This window comes from Macrotis lagotis, chromosome X (genome assembly GCF_037893015.1).
Source record: "Macrotis lagotis isolate mMagLag1 chromosome X, bilby.v1.9.chrom.fasta, whole genome shotgun sequence".
Classification (NCBI taxonomy): Eukaryota; Metazoa; Chordata; class Mammalia; order Peramelemorphia; family Peramelidae; genus Macrotis; species Macrotis lagotis.
In genome coordinates, this window is record NC_133666.1 from 241,586,961 (window position 1) to 241,595,047 (window position 8,087).

The following is an 8,087-nucleotide window of genomic DNA, read 5'->3' on the forward strand; positions in this document are numbered from 1 at the left end:
GTCCTCATTAGGCAAGCTTCATTCTTCGTCAAAACCCTATCATTCCTTTATTTTAAGCCGTCCTTCGGATTCTTTTCTCAGTTACCATCTTCTTAACTAGCTGTTCATTTTCCCAATCTACCTTTTTTCTTCCAAAGCCCCTGCCTTCAGTTGGTAGCAGTGATTAAGACACCACCTGCATCTCCCTAAAGTCTTCAGTTTCTCACCCAGAAATTGAGAATTCTGAACAACTGTTCCTAAGTTCTTGTGGCAGTTCTTGTTGCCACCTGAACCATAAGTACTGGAAGGCCATCATCAAGTTTAACAAGCCGGGGGTGTCCCAGTTACACACATCCTGGAAAGACAACAGATCTTTCTATTATTTATGTCATACTGACAAATAGCGGCCTCAGAGTCCCACAGCAGGGAGCTTCCCAACCCCTCTAATCTGGGCTCCATCTTTCTCTTAGTATATACTAAGATTGTATTTGATGGACATTGGGGAGGACCCTCAAATTAAGGTGCTGACTCCAGCTCATCCTAATCTGGCAATGAAAACATAGTACTGGGGCGGCTAGGTGGCGTAGTGGATAAAGCACTGGATCTGGAGTCAGGAGTATCTGGGTTCAAATCTGATCTCAGACAATAATTACCTAGCTGTGTGGCCTTGGGCAAGCCACTTAACCCTGTTTGCCTTTCAAAAACCTAAAAAAAAAACATAGTACTGCTGCTAACCCTACTCTTGACTCTTCTATTTAAGAGTTGCTATTTGTTTTTTAACCTAAAATATAAAACTCAATCTACCTCTATTAAATTTCATCTTGTTAAGTTATGCCCATTTTCTCAGCCTGATGAGTTTTTTAAAAACTTTAGTTTATCATTCAGCATAATTGGAAATTATATACATATAACTTATATTGTTTTATCCAAGCTCTTTAAGAAATGTTAAATAGAACAGGGCTACATACAATGTTCTTCAGCATTGACCTCTAGAATCTTTTCCAATTCTAGACCTATGATTCTATGATCCCATATGTACTTGAATCTTCTCTCGACATCAGCCAGTTTAGACTGAGGCCTAAAATATTCATGTTATATCCTGGTCCTACAGAGAAATATGACAATGATGCTAGTCCTTCATTTTCAAAGAAGACCATGACATCAGGGAGGTGATGCCATGACAAGTATGTAAAATGATTTGAGTGAGGGGATGCTGTGCTAAGTTACCAGCCTCACTTTCTCCTCCAGAGTCATCTGGGTCCAGTGGTCAGATATGGATCAGAATGACTGGAGATGTCCCAGGATGTGAGGCAAACAAGATTAAATGATTTGCCCAAGATCATACACTTAAGGTCTGAGACCACATTTGAACTCAGGTCAGATTTTAACTCAAGGCAACTAAGTGGTACAGTGGATAAAGCACCAGCCCTGGCATCAGGAGAGGAATATAATGTAAGTGGGAGGAAAAGACCAACAAAGTGCTAAATTTTGAGTCCCAGGGAAAAAAAAAAGACTATCAGGACATTAGAGAAAGAAGTGAGGGACCAGAGAAATGTCTACGTCTGGGTCAATGTGTCTATGTAAATAATAGCTAGGATGGAGGTGGTGGGAGCCAAGTAGATTGAATATGAAATGAGGTCTAGATCCAGGGGTCAGAGACAGAGTAGATAAATGTCTAAGATCAAGTCTGCACCAATGGTATTTTGGTGGGTGTAGGGCATTTTTGACCATGATCAATTCTCTTGGAAGGGTTGGCATCCCAGCTGATTTGGAATCTGACCCATTCCCATCCCACCCCATTCCCAATTCTTCATCAAATCTGTCTAATCATCATCAAGTTCTATCCTAGTTTTTTTGTGGTGTTTATCCTTCATTTTTCAGAGAGGACCAATGGCATCATGGGATGATATCTTGATTTATGCATCAATTGGACTTAAGTGAGTCAAAATTACACAAAGACATCATAATTTTACACACACACACACACACACACGCCTTTATACCTTGTGTCTAATAGTAGCCATCTCAGGGACCCTGAGGGAAGAAAAAAGAAATGTACATGATATTTGAAGGAATATTTGAAGGAATAGCAAGTTGTGCATAGTAAATTTATAGTTTCATATACATTCATCTTTTTTATTGTAATATTATAAAATGTTTGTTTCAATTTAATTTAAATTTAATTAATTTATTTAAATATATTATATTAAATATATTATTTATTTGAAATTTATTAAATTTTATAAATTGATTGATTTTAGTATTTATTTTATATTGAAATATTAAAAATAATATGCAGAAATACATAATTATACTGATAAAATATTGATAATTATTATTATTATTATTATTTGAATTTAATTTTTTTTAAGTAGTCATCAACCTCACTCTCTTCTCCAGAGTCATCAAAGTCAGTGACAGGACAAAAGTCAGGACAACTGTCAGTGACTTGGGTTTCATTGGATGACCTTGGCATCTTCAATGTCTCAACCTAACTCTTGACCTAACACAGTGTCTGACTTCAGTCACTTTTGTGGCCATTGGAACAAATTGTTCTCATCTACACAGACTTGGAGTAGACATCTCCTTCAACCTGGTTTAACCCTGAAAAGGTTCAGGCATCTGACACTCCCGAATGCCCCATGCATGAAGGAACTATCACTCCTTCTGTTCCATTCTCAACTGTCACTACCTTTGTCCAAACCTTCATCAACTGCCTTCTAGACTATTGCAAGAATCTTCGAAGGAGTCTCATTGACTCCAATCTTGGATTCAGGCATGAAGCTATGATTTTGTAGGTCATCTGTTCCAAGCAGATGCTAAGCCTCAAGCTTAGATAGATTAAGTGACTCATCTTGGTCCCCCAACCAGAAATTATTAGAGGCAGGATTTGAACCTGTCTTCCTAATTCCTAGTCCACCATTCTATCCACTAAGCCATGGCTCTAGTTCTGTGCTCAGAGGACCTAATTTTAAATCTTGGATATTTACTTACCCATGTGACCTAGTACAATTCAATGAACAACCTGGAATTTAGTTTGCTTATCTATAAAATGAAGGGGTTGGAACTAAACAGCTTCTGAATTCCTGTCCAGTTCCAATTCTATTATGCCCTAGGGTGGAGGGGAGGGGAAGCAGCTAGGTGACAAAGTGGATAGAGCACTGGGACTGGAGCCAAAGAGACTTGAGTTCAGATCCAGCCTCAGATACATTCTAGCTGTGTGACCCTGGGCAAATCATTCAACGATGTTAGCCACAGTTTCTTCATCTGTCAAATGAACTGGAGAGGGAAATGACAAACCACTCCAGTATCTTTGCCAAGAAAACCTCAAAAAGGGGTAATGACAGTTACAATTGAGACAAATGAACAACAACAAATGACCTAAGATCCCTTTCAGACTACCTAACAAATTAATATTCCTAAAATACAGTCGTGTACTACTCTGCCAGTGTACCCGATTGTATTCCCTTTGGTTCAATCATCATCTTGTTCAGTCACTCATCACCTCTTTTACAGCTTTATTTTCTCCCTCTTCACTGGCTCTTCTGCCTATAAACATGTTTGGGACTGTGATGTCTGGACAAGAGCTTCTTCAAAGGCCTTAATTGATCTTCCAAACATGTTGGTGACCTTTTGTTGTCCTCATTCTTTAATTTTTCTACAGCATAGAATACCACTGTCCATCCTTCTCTTCCTCTTTCCTTGAAAAATCTCTCCCTTATCTTTCATGATGCAGTATTGTTCTGGTTCACCTCCTCCAGGTTCTTCTCCATCAACTCAGTCTTATCTGATTTTCTCCTTCAGTACCCTCTCTATTCATTCTCTTGACATCAGTGATCATTTCTATAGATACCTTCCAAATTCATAACTCTAGTCAGACTTTCCTCCCAGGAATTTTGGAATCATAAGACCCTGAAACAATACCGAAAGAGAATTTAGAAATCATTTAATCTTGCTCCTCCATTTTACAGATAAAATAACTGAGACTCAAAGATATTAAAATGACTCACACAGGTGGTTAAAAAAAAATTTAATCCAGGTCTTCTAATTCCAAATCCAATGCTTGTTTCAAAACTCCTGTTGCTATTCTTTACTCCACTGTCTCATCAAATTCCACCTGTCTTAAACAAAATGCATCAATTTCTCATAAATCCATTCACCTCTATTTGTTGTCCATTCATGTCCAATTCTTTTTTTTTAAAGCATAGATATATTTATTACATGCCCTTGCTCCTCACAGAGGAGCATGGGGTGGAAAAGAAGAGTTCATAAAAGCTTTTGAGCCTATAGGGATCTCTAAGCAGATCCAGAGAATGGGAGGCCCAAATCCAGTGGCCAAACAGTGAAAGAATACTATTATGCTGGAGTGCTAGTGGCACACCTGGTTGGTTCTTCCACTCTCCAAACACTGTTGAGGTGGGTGGGAGGCGAGATGGGATGACCATCTTGGCAGGAGGATCAGGAGGAATCTGAGTCAAGGGCTGCCTGCTCAGTCAGTGGTGGGGAGAGGGCTTCCTTCATCATCCCCACCATGTCCAATTCTTTATGACTCTATTTGGGATTTTCTTGACAAAGAACCTGGAGTGACTTGCTATTTTCTTCTCCAACTCATTTTATAGATGAGGACACTGAAGCAAACAGGGCTAAGTGACTTGCTTAGGGTCACAAAGCTCTAAAACTGAGGCTGGATTTAAATTCAGACTCCAGAACTGACAGTCCTCACTTCACCTCCTAGTTACCCCTTAACTCTATACTTCTCCATTTTTTGTTGATGTTTATTTATAATAAAGTGACCTACAGGCAGGAAGTATATTGGGCTCACATTTGAACCACAGAGTAGACAGGATTCAGCATCATTTTCTCCATCACTCAAGCTCAAATTCTTTTTTAATCATACCTCTCTATTCTCTATCATTCAGAAAAAGGACAATGGGATATACAAAGTCCAATCAGAGACTCTAGGACCTACCAGACACATATCATTATATATAACAGCAGGGAGTAGGAGTGTGGGGAGGAAGAAGAATAACAGCAGAGCACAGACATCAATGTTACCTTAAGTTTTTGGAAGGCCATAGTCAATGGTGTCAAATGCTGAAATGTTCAAGGATCATAATGACTAAAAATAGGTCATTTCAGGAGGTCTTCAGGTAGTCATTAGTAACTTTCTAGAGAGCAATAATACTGGAAACCAGAGTTCCAAAAGGTTAAGGCAATAGTGAGTGATGAGAAACTGAAGGCAGAGAGAGTAGATTACTCTTTTCAAAAAATTGGTGATGAAAAGGAAGAAGGAAAAATAGATTAATAACTTGTGAGGGTCCCAGAAATATTTATTTCAAGAAAAGGGACCTCTGAACATAGATTCAGAAGGGATCTCATCATTTTACAGATGAGGAAACTGAGGTCCAAAGAAGGTAGATATTTCACCCAAGAACACAGAGTCTGAGGCAAGATTCAAACCCAGATTTCCATCATCCTATCCACTAAATTATATTTCCTGTCATAAATCATAAGCAAAAAGAGAGAAAAATTATTTAGGAAAAAAAAGAAAAGGGGTGGAGATAAGTGGTTGAAAAGGGTCTTGGAAGAAAATCATGGTATCCAAGCTTTGTCTGGGAGAAAAAGAATTTTGCAACTCTTACTGAGATAAAGGTGAGATGGAAGAGATACAGAGAAATTTTGAGGTAGAATGAAAAAAATAATGAGAAAATAACCCTAATCATCTGAGAAAGGAAGTGTTAACCGAGGAGATTAAGGGGCTAAGGGCAGAGTTACATTAGGAACCACTTACTTTAAACTATTTCTTGCATTCCTTCCCCTCTATTTCAAATGTCAGCACCCTAGTCTAGGCTCTCATTACCTCATGTCTGCATTAATGTATATTTTAATTGTCTCCATATCACCAATCCCTCACCATTTCAATCCATCCTGCACAGGCCTGGTAGAATGAAATTTCAAAAACATTATGCCACTCCATTGCTAAAGAACTTCCAAATGATTCTCTAATTGCCCACAACTTACAAATTAAGCTCCTTTTTCCTTTGCCACTCCTTTTTTTCTGAAAGTTATTCATAGTCTTACCACAGCCTACTTAGCACTTAGCCAACCTTTCTCACTAATAGCCAGTGACACCTGCTCTTTGTTCCTGCCCCTGGCGTATGATAAGACCATTGCCAGTTGGCTCAACTTATGTCTTGGACTGCAAAGATTCTGGAGGAGAAGATGAGACTGCACAACAGTTCTGCCTCACTCAGATCCAATTCACTTGCTAGACAAGACACTGCCCTCCTGACATCATTGGTAGTCTTCAAGAAGGAAGAACTAACAACAAACAGGCACATGATATAACTCCCTACTCCATACATTTCCTCATATTGTTTCTCCTACTCTATGAATTTCCTCATGTTGTTTCTCTTATTTGGTATGTCATTGTCCCTCCTATATGGTTCTCAAAAATCAAGCTCATTTTTCATTGCCCAACTTAAGTCCCATTTTCTTCCCCTACTATTCCAGACTATATTACAGATCTCTTTCTCTTCTCTGATTTCTAATTTTTGCAGTCACAATTAGAATACAATAGAGTATTCAATTATGTACTGCCTTATCCTTATTAGTTGAAGGATGTATGCTGACATCAGTGGGAATACTCCCTCGCCTGATGCAGGTTACATAATTTCTCCGTGACTTGGTCTACAACAGCCAGTTGGCTCAGAAGACAGATTGCAAGGTCCGAGTCAGGAACTCATCTTCCTGAGTTTAATTCTGACCTCAGACACTTACAAACTGTATGACCTCGAGCAAATCACTTAACCCCATTTCCCTCAATTTCCTTACCTGTAAAAGGAGCTGGAGAAGAAAATAACAAGCCACTCCAGTAACTTTACCAAGAAAACCACAAATGGGATCATGAAGAGTTAGATACAACTAAACGACATCTAGGTCTAAGGGGTAGGGGGGAAAAGTCCTCACTTTGTGGTATGCCACACCTAATGAGGAGTCCTTCTCACCTTGCTGCAGTGGATCCAACACTGGCTCTTCAAACCGAAAAACCTCAGTTCAAATCCTGCCTCAGGGGATGACAACTTCCATGACCTGGGGCAAGTTTCTTAGTTTTACTCTCCTAGAGCCTCGGGTATTTTTAATCTACAAAAAGAGGGGTTGGAACTCCTTTAAGTTATAGATTTATAGAATACTATGGAGCATAGCCCAACTATGGAAGAGGAGTTAGCAAATATTCCTAAAGTTCTAAACCTGTCTTCAAGGATGTTTCACATGGAAAACTCTAGATGATAAAATAAAAACCAAGGGCAAAATAAAATTGGTAATAAAACACAAGGTGTAAGCATCAACTGTTACATGCTCACTCATGTCTTGGATGCATTGCAATTAAAAGTAGCTCTAATACAAAGGGAAACCTTGTGAGTTCCTTTTATTGTCCCTTTAATGTGCTACTAAGGAATTATTGATATCTTTCCATGGCTCCAGCATGTATGTCTGTAGAATTTATTGCTTGATTCATCTATATACTACTTTATGGATTTTTCCAAAAGCTGCTTGAACATAGGGCTCTCGGAATATCTCCCTCGTGGTCCTTCAGCTGCAGTGAGCTGCATCAGCAAATAGCAGCCATTCAAGACAACAACCGTTACCTTTCAGCAGAGTTTGATTTAGTGCAGAAATGTTTATACATGGATTCTGCTGTAACCCTTTTATTTCCATTTTCCAACAACAAAATAAAAAAAAATCAATTGCCGTACCCAGGTTGAAGATGTTGCAGAGTTCTCCTGAAATGTATCTGGGTGGATTACTGCTTCCTAAAAAGGAAAAATAAATATAAAGAATTCAAAGAAAAATGGGAAGAGCTTGTTGGAATGAGACAGGTCAAAGACAGTAAAGCCATCATGACAATATAGATAAAAATCACACTGAAAAACAATAAAATTCAACTTGCAAGTAGGTACCATGCTAATAAATTTAAAAATTATGACTTTCTTTTAACAAGAAGTAAATATAGAAGTTTATTACTAAAAATGATTTTTTCCCAAATATAACCAGGTACTATTAAATGATTTGCTTAACTCTTTTTAGGTATTAAACTCTGCAGGGGG

The 8,087-nt window shown here is 38.4% G+C and overlaps 1 long non-coding RNA gene across 1 annotated transcript; it reads right to left on the bottom strand.

Annotated features, from left to right (window-relative positions):
- Positions 1–1,950: 1,950 nt before the first annotated feature.
- LOC141497692 (uncharacterized) lies at positions 1,951–7,795 on the bottom strand. The gene is made up of 4 exons (XR_012471411.1): positions 7,737–7,795; positions 3,990–4,096; positions 3,434–3,891; positions 1,951–2,013 (listed from the first exon to the last, which is right to left on the bottom strand). It is a non-coding gene; the product is annotated as an uncharacterized LOC141497692 (long non-coding RNA).
- Between the last annotated feature and the right edge of the window lie 292 nt (positions 7,796–8,087).